General features: G+C 52.3%; 1 protein-coding gene across 1 annotated transcript in view; it reads right to left on the reverse strand.

Annotated features, from left to right (window-relative positions):
• LOC110531234 (E3 ubiquitin-protein ligase pellino homolog 1) overlaps positions 1–17,441 on the reverse strand; it is a 52,279-nt gene that overhangs the window by 24,103 nt on the left and 10,735 nt on the right. The window lies entirely within an intron of this gene.

Below are 17,441 nucleotides of genomic sequence, written 5' to 3' on the forward strand. Positions count from 1 at the left end.
CTCTCAGGTCTCACCTTACACTGAGAACAGGAAGTCACTGACAGTTACACCACCACACACCCTTTAAGACACACACACAAATAGGGCCCTAGAAAAAAAACATCTGTGTTGCGCCAAGCGTGGAATCCAGACATTAAACCCGAATTAAACAATTCTCCAAAAATGTATTGAACTTACTAGAACATTCCTTAAAAATTGCCCCTGTGACTCACAAGACATGAAGAAAATGCATCAGGGTAGCGGGGCGGCAGGGTAGCCTAGTGGTTAGAGCGTTGGACTAGTTGCAAGTTCAAACCCCCGAGTTGACAAGGTACAAATCTGTCGTTCTGCCCCTGAACAGCCACTTAACCCACTGTTCCTAGGCCGTCATTGAAAATAAGAATTTGTTCTTTAACTGACTTGCCTAGTTAAATAAAGGTCAAATAAAATCATTGATTAGTAATTTCTTGCATCTTTCTGAAAGGGCTCGGGAATGCCTGTCTGTGTTGTGGTGCTCTTATGTCTAGTCTACACTTAGTGTAGCCGTTAGCGATGATGCTAATGATAACCATCTGCCGGTAGATGGAAAGGCTTTCCCAAAAACCTTCTCAATTTAATGTTAACTACAAAGCAGCCTGTCTGCTACCTACCTGGCAGAATGATACCATGATTATTTGCATCAACCCAGTGGCCATTTGCTTAGAAAACTCTGCAATCTCATGAGGGCTACAGAAACACCGTTAACCAAACAACGGTCTCTGGCTGGTGCCACCTGCATTGTGTGTGTGGTGTGTTCGCTATGTGGTCTCAGGTTGAAACGGTTGCTGCTGTGTGTCTGTGTATCCCCTTAGGATAGGTTTATACTCCCCCACGCGGTCACCAAACCCCCCCACGCGGTCACCAAACCCCCCCACGCGGTCACCAAACTCCCCCCACGCGGTCACCAAACTCCCCCACGCGGTCACCAAACTCCCCCACGCGGTCACCAAACCCCCCCACGCGGTCAGCAAACTCCCCCACGCGGTCACCAAACTCCCCCACGCGGTCACCAAACTCCCCCACGCGGTCACCAAACTCCCTCACGCGGTCACCAAACTCCCCCACGCGGTCACCAAACCCCCCCACGCGGTCAGCAAACTCCCCCACGCGGTCACCAAACTCCCCCACGCGGTCACCAAACTCCCCCACGCGGTCACCAAACTCCCTCACGCGGTCACCAAACTCCCCCACGCGGTCACCAAACTCCTCCACGCGGTCACCAAACCCCCCCACGCGGTCACCAAACTCCCCCACGCAGTCACCAAACTCCCCCACGCGGTCACCAAATGCGCTCGGCAGAAAAACAAGAGGTGCTTAAAGTTTCAAGTTGCAAAAGGTTTTGCTACCGTTTCCCCTAATGAATACGACCCAGGGCTTTCACAGTGACCTCACTTCCTCAGACAACGGTGCCTTTGTGCAGCCAGGCAGTCCCCCCCCCCCCTAAAAACAACACCAACAATTTGCCTGTGTCCTGTTTGGCACGCAGGTTGAGTCCCGTCCTTCAACAGTTCAAGGAAAGGGAAAGGTGTGCTATTCTTCAACCACACTTTTGAGTGTTCAGAATGCACACTGGACTGGCTGTTGATCGGGACGCTTGTGAGAACTACGATGATGAAGTCACTTCAAATGGGAGTTGAGGTGATTCACAAATGGAATATAAATCAGGCCAGTTTCCTGGAAACAGATTCACACACAACCTATTTCATACCTCTCAGCTGCCAAGGCATTATTTGCAAAAAGCAAAGGCCTCACTCACATCAAGTTAAAATCATGTTACTCCCCACCACACTAACCACAAAAACACTCATGGAGAACTTCCAACTGAGATGGCTAACTGTTAACACCTTCTCACAAAGAAACTGTCTTGATGATGCAGAGGTTGTTGATTCCGCTCACCCAAAGTCTTTAACAACACCCTCCTGATGGAAACAGCCCCCCCCCCCCAAAAAAAATAACACTAGTGCCCACAACATAAACACTGGTGAACCCCTGGTGTGGGGTAGCCTAAGGCTCAGGGGTCAGAGCTACTCAACTCAAAGATCTCACCCAAAATCTGATGACAGGAGTCCAAACACCCTCTTTTAGGAAGTGTCTAAATCTCAATGAACTTTTAGGTTATCAGCTCAGTGGAGAAAAGTAATTTCATGAGAGAGAGAGAAAAGTCCCTTCATATATGAGTGAGAGAGAGAGAGAGAGAGAGAGAGAGAGTGAGAGTGAGTGTGAGAGAGTGAGTGTGTGAGAGAGAGAGAGAGGGTGTGAGAGAGAGAGAGGGTGTGAGAGAGAGAGTGTGAGAGAGAGAGAGAGAGACAGAGACAGAGAGAGAGACAGAGAGAGAGACAGAGAGAGAGACAGAGAGAGAGAGAGAGAGAGAGAGAGACAGAGAGAGAGAGAGAGAGAGAGAGAGAGAGAGAGAGAGACAGAGAGAGAGACAGAGAGAGAGACAGAGAGAGAGACAGAGAGAGAGACAGAGAGAGAGACAGAGAGACAGAGAGAGCGTGTTTCCAGATGAAGGGCTGGTGGTGAGGAAGCAGACATAGACTAGGTGTGGTGTGGTGGAGGACCTCCATGGGGAAGGAGAACCACATCAGTGGCCCCAGCAGACAGCCTGCTTCCTGGGCACACACCAGCTGCCTCCTGGGATATCCAACAGGCCAGCCAGTTAGCCAGCCAGCAAGTCAACCAGACAGCCAACAAACTAGCCAGACAGCCAGCTAACCAGTCAATCACAGTCAACCTGCCAGTTGACCAACAAACCAGACAGCCTTCCAGTCAACCATTTAGTCAGTCCGCGAACCTTTAAGGCACCCAGTCTACCAGCACCACTAAGAGAGAGTACTAAGCTAAGTCAGTATCAGTCATCTTACTTTCACTTAGTGCTGCTGGCTGGCTGGAGGCCTGGCTGGTTAGCTGACTCGCTGTCTAAATGGTTTGTAGACTGGCTAATTTGCTGGCTGGTTAAATGAGTAACAAGGGTCCTCTGCAGCTCAGTTGGTAGAGCCTGGCACTTGTAACGGCAGGATAGTGGGTTCAAATCCCAAAACGTTCTGCTAAGCGGAATATATTATAGTTAAGCCAGTCTCGTTGATGGCTATCAACTCTCTGCACTTCAGCCTCCATTAAGGGAAACTCTCAACCAACTCTCAACCTTCAGCGAGAACACTCCTGTACTTAGGTTGTTTACTCTCAACTGGGGATGGGCACAGTTATTTCAATATTTGAATATCTGAACAGACATTAGTATTTGATTACTTGTGTGAGTATTCATATTTATAAGTAAAAATTACAGGCCTATTTTAAAAATGAAAATATCCATGTTACATTGCTGCATACAAGGATATACCATGACATTTCAAATTCTTAAATTTAATAAAACTACTTTTAAAAGTCATTTTTATGACATGCACCCCATAAAGACAGGCGCCTTCACACATGATTGTTTTTGTTAGCCAATCAAAGCTTCACTAGGCCTACAGTCACAGAGGCTCACTACAATACATTTTAATAGGAAGTTAGCAGAAATAGAGAAGCTCTTGCTGCTGTGGAAAGGAAAATACCTGTCTATTCGTGAAAAACTGATAAACTGGGATATGACTAAAGAGTTAATCTATTTGCAGAAATATTCCATTTGATTTGGAACAGCAAGCCAAACTAAATTAAAACGGGCCTATTTATATAATGAATATGAATTTGGAGGGCAGAAATTATTAAATATTAAAGCATTAGACCTTAAATCCGAACTGGTTCTCTAGCAGATTAGTAAGAATGTCTCACCCCATGTTTAAGAATGGCTTTTCCCCCCCATTTATTCAGATTACAACCTCTCACTTTCGGTTATTAAAAAATATAGTGATACATTTAAAAAAAGTATACCATTTTCATTTAGGGACAAAAAAAAAATTGACAGCTGTGCCATATGACTCCAAAATAGTTGGGAAGAGATTTTCAATGTACTGATTCCATGGCACATGGTTTATATATATATATATATATATATATATATATATATATATATATATATATATATATATATATATATATATATATATATATATATATATATATATATATATATATATATATATATATATATATATATATATATATATATATATATATATATATATATAGGGGGTACAACCATCGCAGTTCTGCATAGTTCGTTTTGGTACGGTCCATGTAGCTTGTTTTTGGTCACAAGTTCAGGAATGGCTGAAGAATTGCAACATTTAACTGGAGCCAACTCTGCAAATAGCACTGCTGGGTGATGTAAAAAGTCATAGTCAATCGATCAATAATATAATAATACTCTTAGCAAAAATGTTTCTTTCATTTACAATCAGTAAAATCTATGAGAATAGAAAGGTTCAGAACATTGGTGAAATATCACACCACAGGCAAATAGAAATCAAAACTGGATGGTGTTCAGAGATAGATGGGAGGGGTTGAGGGGAGGTGTTCAGAGATAGATGGGAGGGGTTGAGGGGAGGTGTTCAGAGATAGATGGGAGGGGTTGAGGGGAGCTGAAGGATGGGACTGGATGGTGTTCAGAGATAGATGGGAGGGGTTGAGGGGAGCTGAAGGATGGGACTGGATGGTGTTCAGAGATAGATGGGAAGGGTTGAGGGTAGCTGAAGGATGGGACTGGATGGTGTTCAGAGATATATGGGAAGGGTTGAGGGTAGCTGAAGGATGGGACTGGATGGTGTTCAGAGATATATGGGAAGGGTTGAGGGTAGTTGAAGGATGGGACTGGATGGTGTTCAGAGATAGATGGGAGGGGTTGAGGGGAGCTGAAGGATGGGACTGGATGGTGTTCAGAGATAGATGGGAGGGGTTGAGGGTAGCTGAAGGATGGGACTGGATGGTGTTCAGAGATATATGGGAAGGGTTGAGGGGAGCTGGAGGATGGGACTGGATGGTGTTCAGAGATATATGGGAAGGGTTGAGGGTAGTTGAAGGATGGGACTGGATGGTGTTCAGAGATAGATGGGAGGGGTTGAGGGGAGCTGAAGGATGGGACTGGATGGTGTTCAGAGATAGATGGGAGGGGTTGAGGGTAGCTGAAGGATGGGACTGGATGGTGTTCAGAGATAGATGGGAGGGGTTGAGGGGAGCTGAAGGATGGGACTGGATGGTGTTCAGAGATAGATGGGAGGGGTTGAGGGGAGCTGAAGGATGGGACTGGATGGTGTTCAGAGATAGATGGGAGGGGTTGAGGGGAGCTGAAGGATGGGACTGGATGGTGTTCAGAGATAGATGGGAAGGGTTGAGGGGAGCTGAAGGATGGGACTGGATGGTGTTCAGAGATAGATGGGAGGGGTTGAGGGGAGCTGAAGGATGGGACTGGATGGTGTTCAGAGATAGATGGGAAGGGTTGAGGGGAGCTGAAGGATGGGACTGGATGGTGTTCAGAGATAGATGGGAGGGGTTGAGGGGAGCTGAAGGATGGGACTGGGTGGTGTTCAGAGATAGATGGGAAGGGTTGAGGGGAGCTGAAGGATGGGACTGGGTGGTGTTCAGAGATATATGGGAAGGGTTGAGGGGAGCTGAAGGATGGGACTGGGTGGTGTTCAGAGATAGATGGGAAGGGTTGAGGGGAGCTGGAGGATGGGACTGGGTGGTGTTCAGAGATAGATGGGAGGGGTTGAGGGGAGCTGGAGGATGGGACTGGATGGTGTTCAGAGATAGATGGGAAGGGTTGAGGGGAGCTGAAGGATGGGACTGGATGGTGTTCAGAGATATATGGGAAGGGTTGAGGGGAGCTGAAGGATGGGACTGGATGGTGTTCAGAGATAGATGGGAAGGGTTGAGGGGAGCTGAAGGATGGGACTGGATGGTGTTCAGAGATAGATGGGAAGGGTTGAGGGGAGCTGAAGGATGGGACTGGATGGTGTTCAGAGATAGATGGGAAGGGTTGAGGGGAGCTGAAGGATGGGACTGGATGGTGTTCAGAGATAGATGGGAAGGGTTGAGGGGAGCTGGAGGATGGGACTGGATGGTGTTCAGAGATAGATGGGAAGGGTTGAGGGGAGCTGGAGGATGGGACTGGATGGTGTTCAGAGATAGATGGGAAGGGTTGAGGGGAGCTGAAGGATGGGACTGGATGGTGTTCAGAGATAGATGGGAAGGGTTGAGGGGAGCTGGAGGATGGGACTGGATGGTGTTCAGAGATATATGGGAGGGGTTGAGGGGAGCTGAAGGATGGGACTGGGTGGTGTTCAGAGATATATGGGAAGGGTTGAGGGTAGTTGAAGGATGGGACTGGGTGGTGTTCAGAGATATATGGGAAGGGTTGAGGGGAGCTGAAGGATGGGACTGGATGGTGTTCAGAGATAGATGGGAAGGGTTGAGGGGAGCTGGAGGATGGGACTGGATGGTGTTCAGAGATATATGGGAAGGGTTGAGGGGAGCTGGAGGATGGGACTGGATGGTGTTCAGAGATAGATGGGAAGGGTTGAGGGGAGCTGGAGGATGGGACTGTGATCCATACTGTGTCTGTAAAATGGATATAGTATGTATAAGCTGGAAGTCTAAGTGTTGTCCATTAGTTTACTCCAATTAGGGAGGGATGGTAGGGTTAGGGGAAAATACATGTTAAAAAAAAAAAAAATATATATATATATATATATATAAATAATTGATATATTTACCAAAAAATAAGAGGGATTTTTTAAATTATTTTTTTTATTTAACTAGGCAAGTCCGTTAAGAACAAATTCTTATTTACAATGACGGCCTACAGGGGAACAGTGGGTTAAACCCCCCAAAAAAGAGACTCCATGCATAGCAAGTGAAATAAGAGTTCACTAATGCAATGCAAGATGAAATTAAAACGACAGAAGACAGCAGCAGTGTGAAACCACAGCTCAGTTCCAACAGTATACAGCCACGAGGCTCTGGATAACATTCTACCCTTGATGGCTTTTACAGAGAAAGTAGGAAAACAACGGCTTTGTACAACTCCCAAGAATTCCTTTCATGGTTTTCCTAAATGGTATCTAGACTGGCGCATGATGCAGAGGTTTTTAAAGTGGTGGGAAGAGGGGTAACTACTTCTATGATACTCAAACAAATATTATACCCCCATTCTAACCTCTCACCATTACCAATAACAGGGGATGTTAGCATTCTATATCATATCCCCCAGAACATTCTAACCTCTCACCATTACCAATAACAGGGGAGGGGAGGTTAGCATTTAGCATGGGGGGGGGGGGGGGGGGGGGGGGTGACATTGATGCCTCTAATTTTCTCACTCATCATTGTTCACTCATCATTCAAAATCATGGTAGCATCCACATCAATAGAAGTGTTCAGAAACATATTTTATTCTTATTTACAAGTAAAGTGACTCCAAAAATGACAATATATTATTTACCATTCACTTCTATTGGGTACAACAGACCCTGAAACAACCAAAAACTGTAAATGCATCCAACAAGTTTGCAGTCACAAGCTTGATGTGATCACTGTGTGCTCGGATTATGGGACCAAACTGTAAACGTTTGACTACTTTTTAAGTCAATTTATGAACCTTCAAATGACAGCTTTGAATAGATATATAAAAGGTGCTTTCATTTCTAATAGATATATAAAGGTGCTTTCACGGTAAAACATATGTATGAAAATAACCTCAAATAAAAGGTGACGTTCTGTTCTGTCGCCTCGTATGAAACATTTGATCTCAAATCCAAAATGCTGGAGTACAGAGACAAAATAAAACGTTTAAGCTTCATTGTCCTAATAAATAGGCGTGCGCTCGGCTGTTGCTTACGCCCTGCGTCCGGTCTGAGTGTGTTGGTTGTTGCTTACGCCCTGCGTCCGGTCCGGACTCCTGAGTGTGTTGGTTGTTGCTGATGCCCTGCGTCCGGTCTGGACTCCTGAGTGTGTTGGTTGTTGCTGACGCCCTGCGTCCGGTCTGGACTCCTGAGTGTTGGTTGTTGCTGATGCCCTGCGTCCGGTCTGAGTGTGTTGGTTGTTGCTGACGCCCTGCGTCCGGTCTGGTCTCCTGAGTGTTGGTTGTTGCTTACGCCCTGCGTCCGGTCTGAGTGTGTTGGTTGTTGCTGATGCCCTGCGTCCGGTCTGGACTCCTGAGTGTGTTGGTTGTTGCTGACGCCCTGCGTCCGGTCTGGACTCCTGAGTGTTGGTTGTTGCTTACGCCCTGCGTCCGGTCTGAGTGTGTTGGTTGTTGCTGATGCCCTGCGTCCGGTCTGGACTCCTGAGTGTGTTGGTTGTTGCTGACGCCCTGCGTCCGGTCTGGACTCCTGAGTGTTGGTTGTTGCTTACGCCCTGCGTCCGGTCTGAGTGTGTTGGTTGTTGCTGATGCCCTGCGTCCGGTCTGGACTCCTGAGTGTGTTGGTTGTTGCTTACGCCCTGCGCCCGGTCTGGTCTCCTGAGTGTGTTGGTTGTTGCTTACGCCCTGCGCCCGGTCTGGTCTCCTGAGTGTGTTGGTTGTTGCTTACGCCCTGCGTCTGGTCCGGTCTCCTGAGTGTGTTGGTTGTTGCTTACGCCCTGCGTCCGGTCTGGACTCCTGAGTGTGTTGGTTGCTGCTTACGCCCTGCGTCCGGTCTGGACTCCTGAGTGTGTTGGTTGTTGCTTACGCCCTGCGTCCGGTCTGGTCTCCTGAGTGTGTTGGTTGTTGCTGACGCCCTGCGTCCGGTCTGAGTGTGTTGGTTGTTGCTTACGCCCTGCGTCCGGTCCGGACTCCTGAGTGTGTTGGTTGTTGCTTACGCCCTGCGTCCGGTCTGGACTCCTGAGTGTGTTGGTTGTTGCTGACGCCCTGCGTCCGGTCTGAGTGTGTTGGTTGTTGCTGACGCCCTGCGTCCGGTCTGGTCTCCTGAGTGTGTTGGTTGTTGCTTACGCCCTGCGTCCGGTCCGGACTCCTGAGTGTGTTGGTTGTTGCTTACGCCCTGCGTCCGGTCTCCTGAGTGTGTTGGTTGTTGCTTACGCCCTGCGTCCGGTCTGGACTCCTGAGTGTGTTGGTTGTTGCTGACGCCCTGCGTCCGGTCTGAGTGTGTTGGTTGTTGCTTACGCCCTGCGTCCGGTCTGGACTCCTGAGTGTGTTGGTTGTTGCTGACGCCCTGCGTCCGGTCTGAGTGTGTTGGTTGTTGCTGACGCCCTGCGTCCGGTCTGGTCTCCTGAGTGTGTTGGTTGTTGCTTACGCCCTGCGTCCGGTCCGGACTCCTGAGTGTGTTGGTTGTTGCTTACGCCCTGCGTCCGGTCTCCTGAGTGTGTTGGTTGTTGCTTACGCCCTGCGTCCGGTCTGGACTCCTGAGTGTGTTGGTTGTTGCTGACGCCCTGCGTCCGGTCTGAGTGTGTTGGTTGTTGCTTACGCCCTGCGTCCGGTCTGAGTGTGTTGGTTGTTGCTTACGCCCTGCGTCCGGTCCGGTCTCCTGAGTGTGTTGGTTGTTGCTGACGCCCTGCGTCCGGTCTGAGTGTGTTGGTTGTTGCTTACACCCTGCGTCCGGTCTGAGTGTGTTGGTTGTTGCTTACGCCCTGCGTCCGGTCTGGACTCCTGAGTGTTGGTTGTTGCTTACGCCCTGCGTCCGGTCTGAGTGTGTTGGTTGTTGCTGATGCCCTGCGTCCGGTCTGGACTCCTGAGTGTGTTGGTTGTTGCTTACGCCCTGCGTCCGGTCTGGACTCCTGAGTGTTGGTTGTTGCTTACGCCCTGCGTCCGGTCTGAGTGTGTTGGTTGTTGCTGATGCCCTGCGTCCGGTCTGGACTCCTGAGTGTGTTGGTTGTTGCTTACGCCCTGCGCCCGGTCTGGTCTCCTGAGTGTGTTGGTTGTTGCTTACGCCCTGCGCCCGGTCTGGTCTCCTGAGTGTGTTGGTTGTTGCTTACGCCCTGCGTCCGGTCCGGTCTCCTGAGTGTGTTGGTTGTTGCTTACGCCCTGCGTCCGGTCCGGTCTCCTGAGTGTGTTGGTTGTTGCTTACGCCCTGCGTCCGGTCTGGACTCCTGAGTGTGTTGGTTGCTGCTTACGCCCTGCGTCCGGTCTGGACTCCTGAGTGTGTTGGTTGTTGCTTACGCCCTGCGTCCGGTCTGGTCTCCTGAGTGTGTTGGTTGTTGCTGACGCCCTGCGTCCGGTCTGAGTGTGTTGGTTGTTGCTTACGCCCTGCATCCGGTCCGGACTCCTGAGTGTGTTGGTTGTTGCTTACGCCCTGCGTCCGGTCTGGACTCCTGAGTGTGTTGGTTGTTGCTGACGCCCTGCGTCCGGTCTGAGTGTGTTGGTTGTTGCTGACGCCCTGCGTCCGGTCTGGTCTCCTGAGTGTGTTGGTTGTTGCTTACGCCCTGCGTCCGGTCCGGACTCCTGAGTGTGTTGGTTGTTGCTTACGCCCTGCGTCCGGTCTCCTGAGTGTGTTGGTTGTTGCTTACGCCCTGCGTCCGGTCTGGACTCCTGAGTGTGTTGGTTGTTGCTGACGCCCTGCGTCCGGTCTGAGTGTGTTGGTTGTTGCTTACGCCCTGCGTCCGGTCCGGACTCCTGAGTGTGTTGGTTGTTGCTTACGCCCTGCGTCCGGTCTGGACTCCTGAGTGTGTTGGTTGTTGCTGACGCCCTGCGTCCGGTCTGAGTGTGTTGGTTGTTGCTTACGCCCTGCGTCCGGTCCGGACTCCTGAGTGTGTTGGTTGTTGCTTACGCCCTGCGTCCGGTCTGGACTCCTGAGTGTGTTGGTTGTTGCTGACGCCCTGCGTCCGGTCTGAGTGTGTTGGTTGTTGCTTACGCCCTGCGTCCGGTCCGGTCTCCTGAGTGTGTTGGTTGTTGCTGACGCCCTGCGTCCGGTCTGAGTGTGTTGGTTGTTGCTTACACCCTGCGTCCGGTCTGAGTGTGTTGGTTGTTGCTTACGCCCTGCGTCCGGTCCGGACTCCTGAGTGTGTTGGTTGTTGCTTACGCCCTGCGTCCGGTCTGGACTCCTGAGTGTGTTGGTTGTTGCTGATGCCCTGCGTCCGGTCTGGACTCCTGAGTGTGTTGGTTGTTGCTTACGCCCTGCGTCCGGTCTGAGTGTGTTGGTTGTTGCTGATGCCCTGCGTCCGGTCTGGTCTCCTGAGTGTGTTGGTTGTTGCTGATGCCCTGCGTCCGGTCTGGTCTCCTGAGTGTGTTGGTTGTTGCAGATGCCCTGCGTCCGGTCCGGACTCCTGAGTGTGTTGGTTGTTGCTGATGCCCTGCGTCCTGTCTGGACTCCTGAGTGTGTTGGTTGTTGCTGATGCCCTGCGTCCGGTCTGGACTCCTGAGTGTGTTGGTTGTTGCTTACGCCCTGCGTCCGGTCTGAGTGTGTTGGTTGTTGCTGATGCCCTGCGTCCGGTCTGGTCTCCTGAGTGTTGGTTGTTGCTGATGCCCTGCGTCCGGTCCGGACTCCTGAGTGTGTTGGTTGTTGCTTACGCCCTGCGTCCGGTCTGAGTGTGTTGGTTGTTGCTTACGCCCTGCGTCCGGTCCGGACTCCTGAGTGTGTTGGTTGTTGCTTACGCCCTGCGTCCGGTCTGAGTGTGTTGGTTGTTGCTTACGCCCTGCGTCCGGTCTGAGTGTGTTGGTTGTTGCTGATGCCCTGCGTCCGGTCTGGACTCCTGAGTGTGTTGGTTGTTGCTGACGCCCTGCGTCCGGTCTGAGTGTGTTGGTTGTTGCTTACGCCCTGCGTCCGGTCTGAGTGTGTTGGTTGTTGCTGATGCCCTGCGTCCGGTCTGGACTCCTGAGTGTGTTGGTTGTTGCTGACGCCCTGCGTCCGGTCTGAGTGTGTTGGTTGTTGCTTACGCCCTGCGTCCGGTCCGGACTCCTGAGTGTGTTGGTTGTTGCTTACGCCCTGCGTCCGGTCTGAGTGTGTTGGTTGTTTCTTACGCCCTGCGTCCGGTCTGAGTGTGTTGGTTGTTGCTGATGCCCTGCGTCCGGTCTGGACTCCTGAGTGTGTTGGTTGTTGCTGACGCCCTGCGTCCGGTCTGAGTGTGTTGGTTGTTGCTTACGCCCTGCGTCCGGTCTGGACTCCTGAGTGTGTTGGTTGTTGCTTACGCCCTGCGTCCGGTCCGGACTCCTGAGTGTGTTGGTTGTTGCTGACGCCCTGCGTCCGGTCTGAGTGTGTTGGTTGTTGCTTACGCCCTGCGTCCGGTCCGGTCTCCTGAGTGTGTTGGTTGTTAGTGACGCCCTGCGTCCGGTCTGAGTGTGTTGGTTGTTGCTTACACCCTGCGTCCGGTCTGAGTGTGTTGGTTGTTGCTTACGCCCTGCGTCCGGTCTGAGTGTGTTGGTTGTTGCTTACGCCCTGCGTCCGGTCTGAGTGTGTTGGTTGTTGCTTACGCCCTGCGTCCGGTCTGAGTGTGTTGGTTGTTGCTGACGCCCTGCGTCCGGTCTGAGTGTGTTGGTTGTTGCTTACACCCTGCGTCCGGTCTGAGTGTGTTGGTTGTTGCTTACGCCCTGCGTCCGGTCTGGTCTCCTGAGTGTGTTGGTTGTTGCTTACGCCCTGCGTCCGGTCCGGTCTCCTGAGTGTGTTGGTTGTTGCTTACGCCCTGCGTCCGGTCCGGACTCCTGAGTGTGTTGGTTGTTGCTGACGCCCTGCGTCCGGTCTGGTCTCCTGAGTGTGTTGGTTGTTGCTTACGCCCTGCGTCCGGTCTGGACTCCTGAGTGTGTTGGTTGTTGCTGACGCCCTGCGTCCGGTCTGAGTGTGTTGGTTGTTGCTTACGCCCTGCGTCCGGTCCGGACTCCTGAGTGTGTTGGTTGTTGCTGACGCCCTGCGTCCGGTCTGAGTGTGTTGGTTGTTGCTTACGCCCTGCGTCCGGTCCGGTCTCCTGAGTGTGTTGGTTGTTAGTGACGCCCTGCGTCCGGTCTGAGTGTGTTGGTTGTTGCTTACACCCTGCGTCCGGTCTGAGTGTGTTGGTTGTTGCTTACGCCCTGCGTCCGGTCTGAGTGTGTTGGTTGTTGCTTACGCCCTGCGTCCGGTCTGAGTGTGTTGGTTGTTGCTTACGCCCTGCGTCCGGTCTGAGTGTGTTGGTTGTTGCTGACGCCCTGCGTCCGGTCTGAGTGTGTTGGTTGTTGCTTACACCCTGCGTCCGGTCTGAGTGTGTTGGTTGTTGCTTACGCCCTGCGTCCGGTCTGGTCTCCTGAGTGTGTTGGTTGTTGCTTACGCCCTGCGTCCGGTCCGGTCTCCTGAGTGTGTTGGTTGTTGCTTACGCCCTGCGTCCGGTCCGGACTCCTGAGTGTGTTGGTTGTTGCTGACGCCCTGCGTCCGGTCTGGTCTCCTGAGTGTGTTGGTTGTTGCTTACGCCCTGCGTCCGGTCTGGACTCCTGAGTGTGTTGGTTGTTGCTGACGCCCTGCGTCCGGTCTGAGTGTGTTGGTTGTTGCTTACGCCCTGCGTCCGGTCCGGACTCCTGAGTGTGTTGGTTGTTGCTTACGCCCTGCGTCCGGTCTGGACTCCTGAGTGTGTTGGTTGTTGCTGACGCCCTGCGTCCGGTCTGAGTGTGTTGGTTGTTGCTTACGCCCTGCGTCCGGTCCGGACTCCTGAGTGTGTTGGTTGTTGCTTACGCCCTGCGTCCGGTCTGGACTCCTGAGTGTGTTGGTTGTTGCTGACGCCCTGCGTCCGGTCTGAGTGTGTTGGTTGTTGCTTACGCCCTGCGTCCGGTCCGGTCTCCTGAGTGTGTTGGTTGTTGCTGACGCCCTGCGTCCGGTCTGAGTGTTTTGGTTGTTGCTTACACCCTGCGTCCGGTCTGAGTGTGTTGGTTGTTGCTTACGCCCTGCGTCCGGTCCGGACTCCTGAGTGTGTTGGTTGTTGCTTACGCCCTGCGTCCGGTCTGGACTCCTGAGTGTGTTGGTTGTTGCTGATGCCCTGCGTCCGGTCTGGACTCCTGAGTGTGTTGGTTGTTGCTTACGCCCTGCGTCCGGTCTGAGTGTGTTGGTTGTTGCTGATGCCCTGCGTCCGGTCTGGTCTCCTGAGTGTGTTGGTTGTTGCTGATGCCCTGCGTCCGGTCTGGTCTCCTGAGTGTGTTGGTTGTTGCAGATGCCCTGCGTCCGGTCCGGACTCCTGAGTGTGTTGGTTGTTGCTGATGCCCTGCGTCCTGTCTGGACTCCTGAGTGTGTTGGTTGTTGCTGATGCCCTGCGTCTGGTCTGGACTCCTGAGTGTGTTGGTTGTTGCTTACGCCCTGCGTCCGGTCTGAGTGTGTTGGTTGTTGCTGATGCCCTGCGTCCGGTCTGGTCTCCTGAGTGTTGGTTGTTGCTGATGCCCTGCGTCCGGTCCGGACTCCTGAGTGTGTTGGTTGTTGCTTACGCCCTGCGTCCGGTCTGAGTGTGTTGGTTGTTGCTTACGCCCTGCGTCTGGTCTGAGTGTGTTGGTTGTTGCTTACGCCCTGCGTCCGGTCTGAGTGTGTTGGTTGTTGCTGATGCCCTGCGTCCGGTCTGGACTCCTGAGTGTGTTGGTTGTTGCTGACGCCCTGCGTCCGGTCTGAGTGTGTTGGTTGTTGCTTACGCCCTGCGTCCGGTCCGGACTCCTGAGTGTGTTGGTTGTTGCTTACGCCCTGCGTCCGGTCTGAGTGTGTTGGTTGTTGCTTACGCCCTGCGTCCGGTCTGAGTGTGTTGGTTGTTGCTGATGCCCTGCGTCCGGTCTGGACTCCTGAGTGTGTTGGTTGTTGCTGACGCCCTGCGTCCGGTCTGAGTGTGTTGGTTGTTGCTGACGCCCTGCGTCCGGTCCGGTCTCCTGAGTGTGTTGGTTGTTGCTGACGCCCTGCGTCCGGTCTGGACTCCTGAGTGTGTTGGTTGTTTCTTACGCCCTGCGTCCGGTCTGAGTGTGTTGGTTGTTGCTTACGCCCTGCGTCCGGTCTGAGTGTGTTGGTTGTTGCTTACGCCCTGCGTCCGGTCTGGACTCCTGAGTGTGTTGGTTGTTGCTTACGCCCTGCGTCCGGTCCGGACTCCTGAGTGTGTTGGTTGTTGCTGACGCCCTGCGTCCGGTCTGAGTGTGTTGGTTGTTGCTTACGCCCTGCGTCCGGTCCGGTCTCCTGAGTGTGTTGGATGTTAGTGACGCCCTGCGTCCGGTCTGAGTGTGTTGGTTGTTGCTTACACCCTGCGTCCGGTCTGAGTGTGTTGGTTGTTGCTTACGCCCTGCGTCCGGTCTGAGTGTGTTGGTTGTTGCTTACGCCCTGCGTCCGGTCTGAGTGTGTTGGTTGTTGCTTACGCCCTGCGTCCGGTCTGAGTGTGTTGGTTGTTGCTGACGCCCTGCGTCCGGTCTGAGTGTGTTGGTTGTTGCTTACACCCTGCGTCCGGTCTGAGTGTGTTGGTTGTTGCTTACGCCCTGCGTCCGGTCTGGTCTCCTGAGTGTGTTGGTTGTTGCTTACGCCCTGCGTCCGGTCCGGTCTCCTGAGTGTGTTGGTTGTTGCTTACGCCCTGCGTCCGGTCCGGACTCCTGAGTGTGTTGGTTGTTGCTTACGCCCTGCGTCCGGTCTGGACTCCTGAGTGTGTTGGTTGTTGCTTACGCCCTGTGTCCGGTCTGGTCTCCTGAGTGTGTTGATTGTTGCTTACGCCCTGCGTCCGGTCTGAGTGTGTTAGTTGTTGCTTACGCTCTGTGTCCGGTCTGGTCTCCTGAGTGTGTTGGTTGTTGCTTACGCCCTGCGTCCGGTCTGGACTCCTGAGTGTGTTGGTTTTATGGAGGGATCAGAGGAGGAGGATTGGTTTGCACACGCTGAAGATTACAAGTCTGATGACCAGGTAATCGATCTGAGGGGACTCTCGGGAAAGGAGATCGACACTAACACACACTAACGATACCTCTCACAGTCTCTCTTTCCCTGCCGCTCACAGACTCCCCGTCTTTGCCTCCCTCCCTCATTCTTCCTGTGTAACCCATCTAATCGATGAGCAGGGATGTGTAAAATATCAAAAGAGAGGGAAGGAGAAGAGAGGAGGAATCATATCTCAGTCACCTGGGATTTGGGAGGGAAATCGTGTTCCAGACAGGGAGAAGGGATGTGTGTAGGCTACCTGGGATTTGGGAGGTTCCAGACAGGGATAAGGGATGTGTGTAGGCTACCTGGGATTTGGGAGATTCCAGACAGTGAGAAGGGATGTGTGTAGGCTACCTGGGATTTGGGAGGGAAATCGTGTTCCAGACAGGGAGAAGGGATGTGTGTAGGCTACCTGGGATTTGGGAGGGAAATCGTGTTCCAGACAGGGAGAAGGGATGTGTGTAGGCTACCTGGGATTTGGGAGGGAAATCGTGTTCCAGACAGGGAGAAGGGATGTGTGTAGGCTACCTGGGATTTGGGAGGTTCCAGACAGTGAGAAGGGATGTGTGTAGGCTACCTGGGATTTGGGAGGGAAATCGTGTTCCAGACAGGGAGAAGGGATGTGTGTAGGCTACCTGGGATTTGGGAGGGAAATCGTGTTCCAGACAGGGAGAAGGGATGTGTGTAGGCTACCTGGGATTTGGGAGGGAAATCGTGTTCCAGACAGGGAGAAGGGATGTGTGTAGGCTACCTGGGATTTGGGAGGTTCCAGACAGTGAGAAGGGATGTGTGTAGGCTACCTGGGATTTGGGAGGGAAATCGTGTTCCAGACAGGGAGAAGGCTACCTGGGATTTGGGAGGGAAATCGTGTTCCAGACAGGGAGAAGGGATGTGTGGATGTGTAGGCTACCTGGGATTTGGGAGGTTCCAGACAGTGAGAGGGGATGTGACTGTGATGTTCCATACGGATGTTTTTACTCTGGACTGGGATGGGGTTCTGGAGCACTGGACTGGGATGGGGTTCTGGAGCACTGGACTGGGATGGGGTTCTGGAGCACTGGACTGGGATGGGGTTCTGGAGCGTTGGGCCAGTAACCGAACGGTTGCTAGATCGAATCCCCGAGCTGACAAGGTTCAAATCTGTCGTTCTGCCCCTGAACAAGGCAGTTAACCCACTGTTCCCCAGAAGACCGTCATTGTAAATAAGAATTGCAAATTTGTTCTTGCCTAATTAAATAAAGGTTAAATAAAATAATGGTTGAGAGCTGAGGCGGAGGGTTGTGTGTGTGTGTGGTCTGGGATTTGGCTGTTTGTGGAACACTTCAACACAACATTCTTACTGTACTGTACACATGCCCCATCCACAGACAGGCCTCGTCTATCCACTGATAACTTTACGATGGGGAAATTCACAAGCAAATGATCCTACCAGTGCTGGGACAGTGCGAGTTATTGGTCATGAAGCATCAAGGTAATCAAGGTAATCAACATCACTATGAAGAGTCTGTTGCCAAAAGTGTCATGTTGTTTAGGTTTAAAACCGACGTTCGGGGCGTTAAACCCTCCTCTACGGCCGAGGTTCGGGACGTTAAACCGTCCTCTACGGGCCGAGGTTCGGGACGTTAAACCGTCCTCTACGGGCCGACGTTCGGGACGTTAAACCCTCCTCTACGGGCCGACGTTCGGGGCGTTAAACCCTCCTCTACTGGCCGACGTTCTGGATGTAAAAGATTAAAAAACTGG

This window comes from Oncorhynchus mykiss, chromosome 1 (genome assembly GCF_013265735.2).
Source record: "Oncorhynchus mykiss isolate Arlee chromosome 1, USDA_OmykA_1.1, whole genome shotgun sequence".
Classification (NCBI taxonomy): Eukaryota; Metazoa; Chordata; class Actinopteri; order Salmoniformes; family Salmonidae; genus Oncorhynchus; species Oncorhynchus mykiss.